Source organism: Elaeis guineensis, chromosome 3, assembly GCF_000442705.2.
Source record: "Elaeis guineensis isolate ETL-2024a chromosome 3, EG11, whole genome shotgun sequence".
NCBI classification, from domain to species: Eukaryota; Viridiplantae; Streptophyta; class Magnoliopsida; order Arecales; family Arecaceae; genus Elaeis; species Elaeis guineensis.
In genome coordinates, this window is record NC_025995.2 from 93,785,818 (window position 1) to 93,799,740 (window position 13,923).

A 13,923-nucleotide genomic window follows, 5' to 3' on the forward strand; every position below is an offset into this window, starting at 1 on the left:
AGTCCATTATAAGCTTCACTGATCTTTCTAATTTTTTTTGGAGACATATTTTACTTTCTATGATTTATCTCTTGAATCAGGTTCCTTCTAAATTTGTTCCTACCACACCATATGAATTATGGCACGGTAAGAAGCCAACTCTTGGGTACCTTAAGATTTGGAGATGTCTGGCTCATGTCAAGCGACAGCAGGCGGACAAGTTAGAGGCTAGATCTTTTAGAGCTTATTTTATAAGGTATCCTAAGAAAACCATGAGATACTTCTTCTATCTTTTTGAAGATCACAATGTAATTGTGAGCCACCATACTGTCTTTTTGAAAAAAGAGTTTATCTAAGATGGAGGCAGTGGGAGGAAGATTGAGCTCGAAGAGAAAGTCTCTGAAGAGCATCAAATCCAAGGACCTGAACCCAATAATGAGCCAGTAGATGTGATACCTCCTCCACCTCGTAAATCAAGTAGGATCTTCTGTCCTCCTGAAAGATACTTAGGTATTCTTATATAGGATTTAGAAGAAGCGTTCCTTGTAGGAGATAGGGACATTAGGAATGATCTCAAAACCTATGATAAGGCAATGTTAGATATAGATTTCGAGAAATGGATGGATGCGATGAAGTAAAAAATTGACTCCATACATTCTAACCAGATTTGGTCCTTAGTAGATCCACCTGAAGGTATTGTACCTATTAGGTGTAAATGGATTTACAAAAGAAAGATTGAGTATGATGGTAAGGTAGAAACCTATAAGACAAGGCTAGTCACAAAAGGTTATAGTCAACGTGAAGGTATTGACTGTCATGAAATTTTTTCACCTGTAGCTATGATAAAATCTATCCGTACTCTGCTTGTGATAGTAGTATTTCATGATTATAAAATCTGACAGATGGATGTGAAAACTACTTTTCTAAATGGATATCTTGAGAAAGATATCTATATGGAGCAGCCTCTGAATTTCACGTCCATTGATAGTGATCACAAAGTCTGCAAGCTGCAAAGGTCCATATATGGACTCAAGCAAGCATCTCAGAGTTGGAACACTCACTTCAATGATGTGATCAAAATATTTGATTTCATCAAAAATGAGGAGGAACTATACGTGTACAAAAAGGTCAGTGGGAGTGCTATCACATTCTTCGGATTATACGTGGATGACATCCTCCTAATTGAGAATCATATTCCTATGCTGACGTCAGTCAAAGTATAGTTGTCAAAAGAGTTTATCATGAAAGATCTAGGAGAAGCTTTCAACATTCTTGGTATAAAGGTCTATAGAGATAGATCCAAGAGAATGATAGGACTTTCACAGCATATGTATATAGAGGAGGTGCTGAAGAAGTTCAGTATGAAAAATTTCAAGAGGAATCTTTTGCCTCTTAGACATGGTATTCATCTCTCTAAGAAGATGTGTCCTGACACACCTGAGAAGATCCAGTGCATGAGCAATATCCCTTATGCTTCGACAATAGGGAGCCTCATGTATGCCATGTTATGTACACGTCCTGATATAGTACTTGCCATGAGTGTCACGAATAGATATTAGGCAAATCCAGATGAAGAATACTGGATTGCTATTAAAAATATCCTTAAGTACTTGAGAAGGACTAAAGATTTAATGTTGATCTTTGGTGGAAGTTCGGAGCTAAAAGTTGAGGGATACATCGGTTCAGACTTTATGGCTGATGTCGATGATATAAAGTCTACATCAGAATGTATCTTCTTATGTAATGATGGTGCGGTTAGTTGAAAGAGTTTCAAGCAGTTGATCATTGCAGATTCGATCATGGAAGCCAAGTACATCATCGCCTCTGAAGCTGAAGCTTTTTGGTTCAAAAAGTTCATTGCAGAGCTAGGTGTGATGCCATCAAATGTCATTGCACTATACTGTGACAATAACGATGCCATAGCTCTCGTTAAAGAGCTCAGGTCTCACCAGAAGTCCAAGCAAATAGAGCGGCGGTTTCACATCATATGCGAATATCTTGAAAAGAAGTTCGTCGAGGTGCAGAGAGTTGCTCCGTGCTGAATGTGGCGGACCTGCTAATCAAGTCTCTCAGCCAGCAGAAGATCGAAGCTCACCTTAAGAAGATGGGTCTTAGGTATATGGCCAATTGACTTTAGATCAAGTGGGAGTTTGTTAGATTTGTACCTTAATAGTCAATTGTTGGCTGACATATTATGTAATTCTAGGATCTATACTTGTACTTGTAATCTTTTTATTATCAATAAAGGACTTTTTCATTCCAATCATGTTTATGTATCCATGATTTGTCCTAGAAATTAACAAAGATGATTTTTATATATTCTTAAAGAGTTAAGAATTTGAGACATACATTAATTAGTGGTTAATTTCTAAATGCTCCCGATTAAAGGATCATCATAGAGGACAGTGATCAATCTATTTAAGATCGATGCATGATTCACCTCCCTTATGGACAGATGAGTCTCAGATCTGTGGTGTAGGAACACTGAGGTGAAGGTGCAGGTGGTTGTTAGAAAATAACTTGCATTGAACGTAACCAACACGAGAACCACATGGATGTCTACTCACTCATCAGTGGTCTTCTCGATGCTGCAGTGGTGTGAGTGGTCCTTTGACCTGCGGTGTCATTGACTATTCGCAGTGAGGCTACTGGGTTTGACTGCATATTCTCTTGGTCCCTAGCCATTCAGATCCTTACTGTGTATGTTAGTTTCAGTAGATTCAGGTTCGCTGTTTGGAGTAGGATGTACCTAGAAGGGATCTATCGACTTTGGTAGAAAAAAAGTCCTATACGATTTGTGAGACTGAGTTTAAAAAGTCTTTGATCAAAGCAAGTGTGAATATTGAAAAAGAGTTTCCACGGAATTCACAAATGAACTCGAATCGAGCCAATCTAGCATATGACTGATGATGGAATTTGACGAGTTCTCCATAACCTCCATCAAGTCAGAACTTACGATAGAAGGATAGAATCATACGATAACTGTACCTCAGAGTTCGTACTTTCATCTTACTAGATTGTCACTATATACTGCTAGATGTCACTGATGGATTGTGAGACTCATCGAGAATCATCTTGATGATCGATGGCCCTCGAAGGATAGAATTAAAAATATTTCAATCCATCGAAAAGAATTTTGATGATATTGTGATGGAGATCATAATATATCTCACTACCAGATAGAATAGAACCTATGGGATCACACATTAAGGGAGTTAGGATTTATTAAAATCCTATTAGGTTTATGAGAACCATGCTAGCACATGGTTAAACCTAATTCTTCTCGAGACTGATTCGATCAAGTCCATAGCTTTGAACTTAACCTAAATCTATTTGGATTTAATTGAGCTCTTAATTGTAAGCTCAAGAGGATTTGATTAAGTCAATTAGTTGACATAATTATCTTAATATTATCTCTTCTTTATCTTCTGATTATCTCTAAGTGTGCATGTAGAATAGATGGAAGATTGAGTGGCACATCTTTTTCGTTTTGAAAATTATTGGGCGTCTTATCCTAAAGGGCTCCATTCCCTCTTATGTGTCATGGCATGGAGGAGAGAGTGGGGTCCACGCTCCATCTCTTTTTGGCTAGGGATCCCTTGTGGGGTGCCAAGAGTTGACGCCCCAACTACCTGACATATATTCTTATGATGCCTCTTGTACATGCTTAAAGGGACTGATTAATTACTATTTATATATGATTTTATTTAGCATAAATTAGATTAAAAAGATAGAGGATTCTTATGAGATAAGAATCTACCTTTTTAAGATAATTGGATTCCAATATATGTCAGAACAATGTCTATATATAAAGGGTGGTCTTTAGGATTTCATAGAATAAATTTTTGATCAATAAAACTCTCTCTCTCTATCTTCATGCCTCCTCTTATTATTTTCTTTCTTTCCACATTCAAAAGTTGGATGCTTTCTCTTCCACATGCCTAGAAGAAGTTATGGTGACTTAGAGATCAAGGATCGAGGAGGAGAAGAAGAAGGCTACAGATCAAGGAGTTGATCTCGCAGTTAAGATCAAAAGAGTTGATCAAAGTCTTCAAGGTCAAGGTTCTTCTTGAGAAGAAGAATCTCATATGAGAAAAAAAATTTGAGATCGATCTCGATGGATACCCGTAGAGGTCGGACACGTGTGCGCTCAACCTTCTATGAATCCAAGATCATCAATAGCGATGAATTTCTATCTGTGCAAAGGTAATGAGATCTGATCTCATAATTTTTTTTTAAATTTCAGATTGATAATATGTGCTTTCTCCTGAGCTTGAGTAGGTTTAAATCTGGTATCTAGCATGTGGGGTTAAAGAATTTAATCTATTTTATTTTCTACTTCCTGTTTTTAAAGTTTTGAAATCTATACATGCTGTCTACCTATTTTTCTAACAAAAGGATTAAGCAGCTGCTTCATTTGTGTCGGACGAATCCGACTTACCATCGGTGTCAATTCTTGAGCCAGTTTTGGCACTGTCGGCTCGGATAGTGTTCCCTAAGGTACCATCTGTTGAAGGAGGAATGGTCGAAGACTATTACTGGATTTCAAATACATTCCACTCTTGTCTTATTTGCAACGGGTGAACGAGCTACCATTATATGCTTTATATCCTTGTCTTAGCCATGCAGCCAAGGATGCTAATGACAGTGGATGAAAAATCTGAAGCCCTTCTCTATTTCCGTACAAGTGGGTCAGGCTGTTGATGTGGTTGGCCAGGTGAGGCGGTTGGAAAGTTGTATCCGGATCTTGACTTGAGCAGCATCATCCCTCTTGCTCCCGAAGGTGGAGCTGCTGGAGAAGTCGCATTGACTATAGACAGTACCAACAATATCAGAAGTTGTTCAAATCGCCAATGCTACACCGGAGCAAAAAGATGGAGATGATGACTGGTGATCAGTGTAATTTTTTTTTACTTTCTTTTTGTAATCAAATTATTTTATAATCGAACTTCGGTCTAATTTTGTAATCTTTTTTTTTTGCAATGAATGAAATTTTTTTTTTCTAAGTCCAAACTCTTTCTTTTGTATGTCTGCAATGTTATAGAGTAACCATTTAATTACCAAACCTCAATCAGTGAACCGAATGTTCGATAGTAGTTGTAGGATCATCCATTAGTCACATATTCATTTGACATACTTTAAATATTAGGATAAACGGTAATAAGTAGAATACCCTCCATCCGATCTTAGTCGGGTTAGTACGTCAGGTTATTTGATAATCGGTGGCAAGCCGAATATCCTTCGACCGACTGTAGTTGAGTCGGTATGATTCCAATCCAACTTTGATCGTATTGACATAGCATTCTACTTAGTTAAGACTAAGTTGGCATAATCAGCTTTTACAGTGAAAAGCCAAAATATATTTGGTACCGAGGCATAGTCGGTAGTTTGGCTTTTACAATGAAAGCTGAAATATAGTCAGTGTCGAGATAAAGTTGATCTTCTGGTTTTTACAGTGAAAGTCAAAATACAGTCAATACCGAGATAAAGTCGATTTTCTGACTTTTATAGTGAAAGCTAAAATATAGTCGGTGCCGAGATAAAGTTGATCTTCTAGCTTTTATAATGAAAGCCGAAATATATTCTGTATGTCAGCTTTTATAGTGAAAATCGAAATATTGATGTCGATAGGAATTGACCATCCATCACTTAATAGTTGGTCGAACTTAGTGATTCTGAAATTCAGTATTTTATTGATAGACATAAGCGATGCAGTATGTTGAATTCATCGAGTAGTCACATTCCGGAGAAAGTCGAGTAGAATAAAATATTCGTCGAGCTTTTATTAGCTAATTATCGAAACAACGACAGCATCGTCATGGGGAGTTCGAGTTTCCCAAATATCTTCTTGCGAAAAAATTATTACATCATCAAATTATCGCTTTTTTATCGATTTTTCTTCGAAAGTTGCCCCCCCCCCGTTTGGTCTGCAGAGATCATATTAATGGCTCATGCGGTTGGTCGATTATTGATAATCTCCTCAGATTGTGGCTAAGGTTATCAATCAGCAGAAGATTATGTCAGTTGATCCCTTCAAAATTTCTTGAGGTAGCCTCGTCGGATCAGGACCTCTATCTCGTCCCTGAGCTGAATATATTATTCGATATCGTGACCATGAACACGATGGAACCGATAGTATTTTTTTTTATTATGTTTCCTCGATGGCACCTTCATCGGTGGGGGGTGCTGTAGATACTCCGCTCCTTCGATCTCCATAAGAATCTACGCACGAGGAGCAGAGAGAGGAGTATAAGAGTCATACGTACCATAATTCGGCTTTAGACTCCATCGTTAGGGTGAAGCTCACTTATTGAGAGGTGACTGATTTGATTCGGTCGGAGTTCCATTTTTCTTCTGTTTCTTCTTCTGACCCTTACCTTTTGTCTAGCGTCGGTCAAAAACGGCCTCGTCTGCATGGATGTACTTATACGTACGTTCGAAAAGTTCAGCATATGTCCGAAAGAGAGTTTTGTTCAAGGAGTAGACGAATCTGGATCCTCTCAAACCCCTCTTCATGATCGATATGGTCATGTCTTCATTGAGGTCTCTGAACTCAAGTGTGGTCATGTTGAAACGAGCCACGAAGTCTCTCAATGTCTTAGTCTCTCATTGTTTGATCGAGAAGAGACTGTCGGATGTTCGTGATGGTCTTCGACTAGTATTGAAGTGGGCCACAAAAGAATATTTGAGCTGCTCGAAAAAGTCAATATTTTTCGACTGAAACTCAGAGTACCAGATTCGAGCAGCTTTTTCAAGAGTTATCGGAAAGTTGATGCATAAGAGGACATCGGTTGCCTCCTGGATTATCATGAGAGCTTTACAGCTCTCCAAGTGGTCGATAGGGTCGGTGGAGCCATCGTATGGCTCCACTTGCGGCATCTTAAACTGAGATGGGATTGGCTCATCTAAGATGTGCAGAGAGAGAGGCTGGGTGGTGTGGAAGACATAGTCACTGAAGGACTTCCGTCCTTCCATCTGAAGTCGGGCAAGATGGCGGTCAATCTCTCGGAACTTGCGTTCGTAGTCATCCAACCGTCGTTGTTGGAAAACTCTAAGAGTAGAACCTCTCGATGATCGAAGCTTGAAGGAGATACAGAAGGCGTCTCGATCGTTTCTCCTTCCTATCGCTATGGAGGTGAGAAGGAGAGGAGGAATGCCATGAGTAGTTGGTGGCTCGATGAGAGCGTCGAGAGTATAGTCGTCTGTCTCGATGGGAGTGTCAAGATGACTGCTCTAGAGAGGAAGAAGGTGATCACCATGGAGGACGGCAGTTGTGCTTGGAAGGCACCGATTGTGCCATCGGTTGCTCCGTCGGTGGCTACTGCTGCTGCTGAGTTTGCTGTTGTTGGAGGCTTTTGACCAGCTCTGTTAAAATATTCATCTGCTGCACAAGTGTAGTGATTTGGGCGTCCGTGGTGACCACAGGACGTGAAAAACTAGACTATACTATTGGAGATGGGGGAAGAGCATCTTTTCGGTGGAAAAAGTGTCTCGTTGAGTTGGTTGAATGTTGGGCTCTGATTTTCGACATGATTGACTGTAGATTTTTTTCTACCTGACGCATCAATCTGTTGCGACCAACTCTCTTATCGTCTATCGTTGGTGATGAGCACCTGCAAAACAGCGTCCACACAGATCGGAGTGGTGTCCTGCGGGGATCCTCCGATGCTTAAGTCAGAGAGAGAATTGGTGAACAGTAGAATGTTGAAAGTAGTAGAGCTTTTCTATCTTACCGATGCTGTTCTCTTATCCTCCTTTTATAGATGATTCTGATGTAACCGTCGAGCACGTGGTTTCACTTTTTATGATGCTAAATTATCGGACCATAATTATGGAGTTAGTTGGTTATTAATCTTCACTAAATGTCATGACACGTAGTCGATAACCGTTCATAATGGTTACAGTATGCTGAGTAGATTGACCGACTATATGTCGGCAGTATTGATATGTCGGTAGAATGTCCGAGTGACCATCGGTTAGTAGTTCTGATATACCGATAGTCATAGATCGAAGGTTGTTCGAGTCATCTGTTGTTCATCTATTGTTGGTCGATAGTTGCCGACTGTAGGTCAATCAACCGATTGTGAGTCAGTGCAATATGTTCAATTGGCCGATGTAGAGTCGGAGTCAGTGAAATACATTCAATCGGCATTCGGTCGTAGAGTTGGAGTCAGCCATCGTAGAGTCAGAGTCGGCCATTGTAGAATCGGAGTCGGGGGTCGGTTCATTTGCCCCAACAGATGGTATGAGCGGCAAAGGGCTGAGGATGTTGAGGGTAAAGGCATGAAGGGGGGCCTCACGACTGCCAACAAAGGTGACAAGAAGGTGGAGGGCAATAGGGAGGCCATTGGCGAGGGGGAGAGAGAGGAGGAGGCGGAGGAGAGTGAGGAGAGAAGGAGAGCATAGAGATCATAGGAGTTTCTTAGGTTCCAGTTGGAATTTTTTCTCGAGCATACAGGTTTTTGTGCGAGTTGTGGTGGTATAAACGACAGAGGATTGAGAAAGTTGAGGGCAAGAGTACAAAGGCGGAGCCTCACGACGGCTGGCGGAGGTGGTGAGGAGACAGAGGGCGGGGGTGAGGCCGTCGGTGGACAAGAGAGAGGAGGAAGCGGAGGAGGGCGAGGAAGAAATTGCATCTTGTGCATAGTACCGGATTATAAGCTAATGATATGGAAAAAAAAAATACCAATTAAACTGAATTCGATTTTTTTTCTATGTTAGTTTGATTTTTCTACTGACCATGCACGTAGCTGAAAGAATCCATTTTTTGAAAGGCTTTTCAAACAGACAAACTTAACCAAGAAAACCGTCAAAGAGAGAGTCTAGATATGATACTTTGTTATATACATGAATTTCTATTTATAATTCTTGGTCAAGTAAAGCTATAAGAACTGGTTTTCCTTATACAAAAAATTCTCCTGTATGTATGGTAGGTTTGGCATTACTTGGAAAGTCTTTGATTTTTGAGCTGCCGGTTCCACATTAATGGGAAGAATTACATTACAAAGTACCGCGATCACCAAATGGCAGATAAAAAGCGTGCGAATATAATCCAACCACGTCTCATGTTTGGCATCAATTTCTGGACTTAGAAAAGAGAAAGACTGCATGCTCCATCATCTATCCAGTTGAATATTGTGGTCATAATATTTTGTGATCTATGCTTCTTTCCACATTCGTAAGTTCGGGCAATTCTATAACTACATTTGGTTATGCGATAAAAATCATAGTTATTCTTAATTTTAATTATTGTTTCAAAGTTCCTGTACTACGAGTTACTAATTAAGTGTTGTTTGGTTTGGAATTGCTATGGATAATTGGAAAGTGGAAAAAGATGGAGAGAAAGAAAGGAGCAATGTCTCCCATTTTTTTTTGGGAAAATTGCTTAGAGGATCCCATTATGCTCATATGAAAAGTTCATCATGCATGCAACTGTTGATTTGGCAACATATTTGTAAGTCACACTAATCCTCTCTTATCACATGACAATCAAGTTATGCATGCATACATGATATATAGGAACTCATAGCGATACTCTCTTTGCTGAGTTAAAACTATTCCATCTCTCCTAGCAAAAACTGTCAAGACTGTCCGGTTGCTTGCTGAAGGGTGAATAACTGTTATATGAATAACCGGCCAAACATTATCTAAAAAGTAACGGATAAACTTAATTATCCAAGGTTCGTATAGATGCTTAATCTGGTTAAGTTTATGTCAGGAGAAGAGCAAAATAAAGTTGACATGTAGGGTTTTGCATCTTGTTTTTATGGGAGCAATAGCGGCAACCACATTCCATACCCGTTCTATCGTTATATCCCAGCCAAAAGTATGACAAACCCCTAACTGAAAAAAGAGAATAAAAATAGAGATAGAAGAAACAAAATTTAACATACAAAACAAAAAAATATCAGCAAGAAGTGAAGCCTAAAATAATATTATATATATATATATATATATATATATATATATATATATCCGCAACTCCGGCCACTTTGAATAAAGGCAACAACTACACTACGCAGGCCTCACGCTTTTCAGGTCAAAGAGGTTGCCGTGATTTTGGGCAGCCACGACTAAAGCTTATTTGGTCTGTAGGGAAACTTAATGCTCGGTCCCTATATGAACTGGACTTTAATAAAACAATACTATCGGCCACCATTTTAACGTACTGTCCACTTGCTATAATTTTTTTTAATTCTCAATCCCTCTAAAAGCCTACACAAATGGCAAGGTGATGGATGGGGGAGAAATTGGAAACTAAAAAGCTAGTCCAGGACCCCTTATCATTACACACGGGTCTAAAGGAATGACAGCGTGTTAAAAACGCCTTTTGTTTTGTTTTTTTGTTTGTTTTCTCTTACGAAGTTTTTGACTGAAATTTTAAAATTTGCCCAGGTAATATGGAGAAAGAAGCAAACGGTTTGTGGTGTATTTAATATCCTCCTCAGCGTCCACTGATTTCAAGGTGGTGACGTAAGGTACTACGACTTGGGTCATCTGTCCTTACCCAAGTGAAAACGTGGGCGCCAAGTTGATGACTTCTAACGTCGAAGCAGATGATGAGAGCATGATAGCTTCTCTACCTTTCCTCGTTTAAAGCAAAATAAGATTAACAATGACCAAGAGCAGTGAGCCAAAAGGGAGATGATTTCTTTTATATTTAGATGGAAGTAATATCAGCATCAGCATCAGCAACATCAACGTGAGTTAGGCATCAATCAAATGTAAGAAAAGTCTTGCCTATCATTGTAATGTATGAAAAATTGATGCATGCATTTATTACATATGCCCTTCATCTTGTGATTTGACCAAAATTAGCTCAGTTTGAATTTTCATGATCCAACTTTAATATCTGTTCATTGCCATTTTCTAGAAGAGTCCTTTTCATTAGACTTCTTTTTTTCTTCTAAAATAATGCTGAGAAAATTTATTTTTAAAAATTAATAAAAGAGTTACAAGCGCCGCCCCCTTAGAAGATTGAAATTCTATATGATGACAAAATAGTCAAATTATCTTTCTATAGGACTATAGTTTATACTAAATCCTCTTACACTTTTATCTTGCTATGTAAAACTCCGAAAACTTTGTTTTGCCACCAATTCATAGAATATACAAGAGAATATTATTAAGTCACATTATTATTAGATGTTTAGAGCTTTTAATATTCATACGATATGGTATAATAGTATTGAAGGTTTAAAATCTTGATTTTTATTTAAACATCAAAAATAAAAATACCTCCATCAAATTCAATCACCCAATTGTCACAAACAATGGAAGGTACTCGAATAGGATGAACATGTAACCATCTTTGTTGCTCTATCATGTGCGACTGTATTATACATGTGCCACTAGGTTTTGCATTGGACCCTTCACCTCAAACACAAATTGCCGTGGATTATTACCCAAACTTGAACAAGGGCAATGCTTAGTCTTCCCCTAAATTCTCCCCAAAACTTTTAACTAATGCATTATTTTTTCTTTTCTCTTGAATCATCATAGGCAAAGTTGATATTTCAGCTCCAAATAAACCATAACCTTGCTGTGTTTAGCACTACAAAAACCGAGTTTTACCATCACCCATGAAGAAGGCATGATCACTAATGCTCTCCACAATCTCTAAATATAATTCAGAGAAGTCCAGCTTGAGAGAAGTCCACCCAATTCTTCAGATATCTTGGACAAGGAGGTAAGGCTTAGGAAGCATTCATCGGATAAGCTGAAAAAAGCCTACGACTGCTTGTCCATAAGGAAGGATGATCAATGGATTTGATCCAAGAGGATGACAGGGAGTTCATATCTCTTAGCAATCATTTTCACCAATCTCAAGCTTGAGTTTTTGCTTTAAAAATTGAATACTGTGGGTAATTATATTTTCTTTAAACTTTATTCACCATAGAATGAATTGGTTTCAGCATATCAAGAACCATCCATATCGTGTCCACTGGATCAAAAACTTAGGGTTCCATCTCTACCAAGGTTGTAGAAAATGCCATGATGAAAAAACTAGATTGTTGTTTGCTATATAGAACGGGAGATTACTATCATGCCATAGATCATTCCAATCATTGTCATCATGATACCAGAACAAAATATGAACTTAAGTACTGTTTCCACTTCCGATGCACAAACTAAACAATCCAACGATGTTGGTAGGGAAGAAAATGAAATGCCATTGAAGGAGTACCAACCTTCATCAAGCTCCAGAAGGTTGATGACTGTCCCAATGGATCATTTTTTTTTTTTTTGAGAATGTGGGAGGCTATAAGCCACCCAATCTTTATTCATATAAAAAGCTATACAAGAGTAGGATTCAGATTAGATTCAGTATGAACAGAAGATATCAGTGATAGTTCACATGTTTTACAAAAGGCAATAAGAAGGACAAGAAGATGATGGACGTAGCAAGCAAAACAAAAGGTTTGACATCAGGAAATACACTTAGGAGGCTCAATATCACTGCTGAGATCAGGTTTTTCCATTGAAGAGATAGGTAGAGATTTTTGGAAAGACCAGATAACTTCTTGCGATTGCAAAGGGCCGTCCAATTACTAAATAGGTAAAACAATTTCTAGAACACCCTTTCTGAAGAACTTCTATTTAGACAGAAAGATCCTTGTATTTCTTTCTTCCCAGGAACACAAAACCAATGCAGCCACCACCATGAGGATAGGTTGACGAAAATCACAGTTGAAGTTATGTTTGCACCAAAGGATTGATAATAAATAAGGAATAACCACCTTCAGAGATCCAGACCCATGAATTCCTAAAGAAGTGTAAATCTAGTGGCTCATCTAATGAGAGCACTTGAATCTCAATGGTGTAGCTCTTTTTGTTAAAAGTCAAAGTAGTTGCATTCATCCTCAGCACCTGAAATATACATGAGCACTGGCATATAGTTTTTATTTTGAAAGTTATTAGAGATTGAGCTTCAATTCTTGTAAACTGCTATAAATTGTATTTGGTCCACCCAAGAGAGAGGTGCGACAAACAACTCGAAAACCTCCAATGGAAGATCCAACCATGGCCTTGATGATGCATGGTCTTTTTCATTTTCATTTGAGGTGTGCAATTGAATAGCCTTCCCTTCCCTCACCCTACTACTCTCCTCCTCTGCCATTGTTGCTACCTCTGGCTACCCCCACCCCCAAGATTTATCTAAGACCTCCCCACAAGTTCACCTATGGCATCATTCGAAGCTACGTCCTTGCCCACGAACTTGAGGTCACCCTGCTCTCCGATAGTGCCCTCGCTACTTAGTCCACCAGTGCTCGGTCGAGCGACATCTCTTTTTTGACCTCCACTATCCCAATCGTCACTTGAACTATCCCATCTATTGCATATCTAACCCTGCCTATGTTGAGCTCTTCTATGTTGCTTTATCTTCTCTTAGCTTCATCATCAATGCAATTCACCTCACCAATATTGAAGCCATGCTAGAGAAGGCCTGCATCAACAAAGCAATGCAAGAGTTGGCAAGTGGCTCGAGAAGGAATAAGGGGATTGTTATACCCTCATAACCAACTAAGGGAGGAGTGAGCAGAGCTAGTTGAGGGTAGAGCGAGCAAAGCTGGGCAAGAAGGGGAGGGGTCATGAAGCAGGCACAATTAGGGGAGAAGGTGGAGTGGGGAAGAAGGTAGAGGAGTCACCCAGGGGCAAAACTCAGCACACTCTAGATATAAAACTGTTGACCTTTGGGCCTTGTAGTCCCTATTATGCCTAGTATTAGTGTTGAACTTACCATTCTATCTATGCTATCAAGTTTGCTGGATTATTGAAAATGTTGGCTATATTTTTATTAGTAATGCATGTTGGCTATACTTTTATTAGGAATGAAAATTATAATTTTATCAGGAACGAACCTTTGATCTTTGATGACCTTTTGTTTTTAAAAGGGGTTTCTTTAACCTTTAACATAGACATATCATAAAACATTCTACTTGA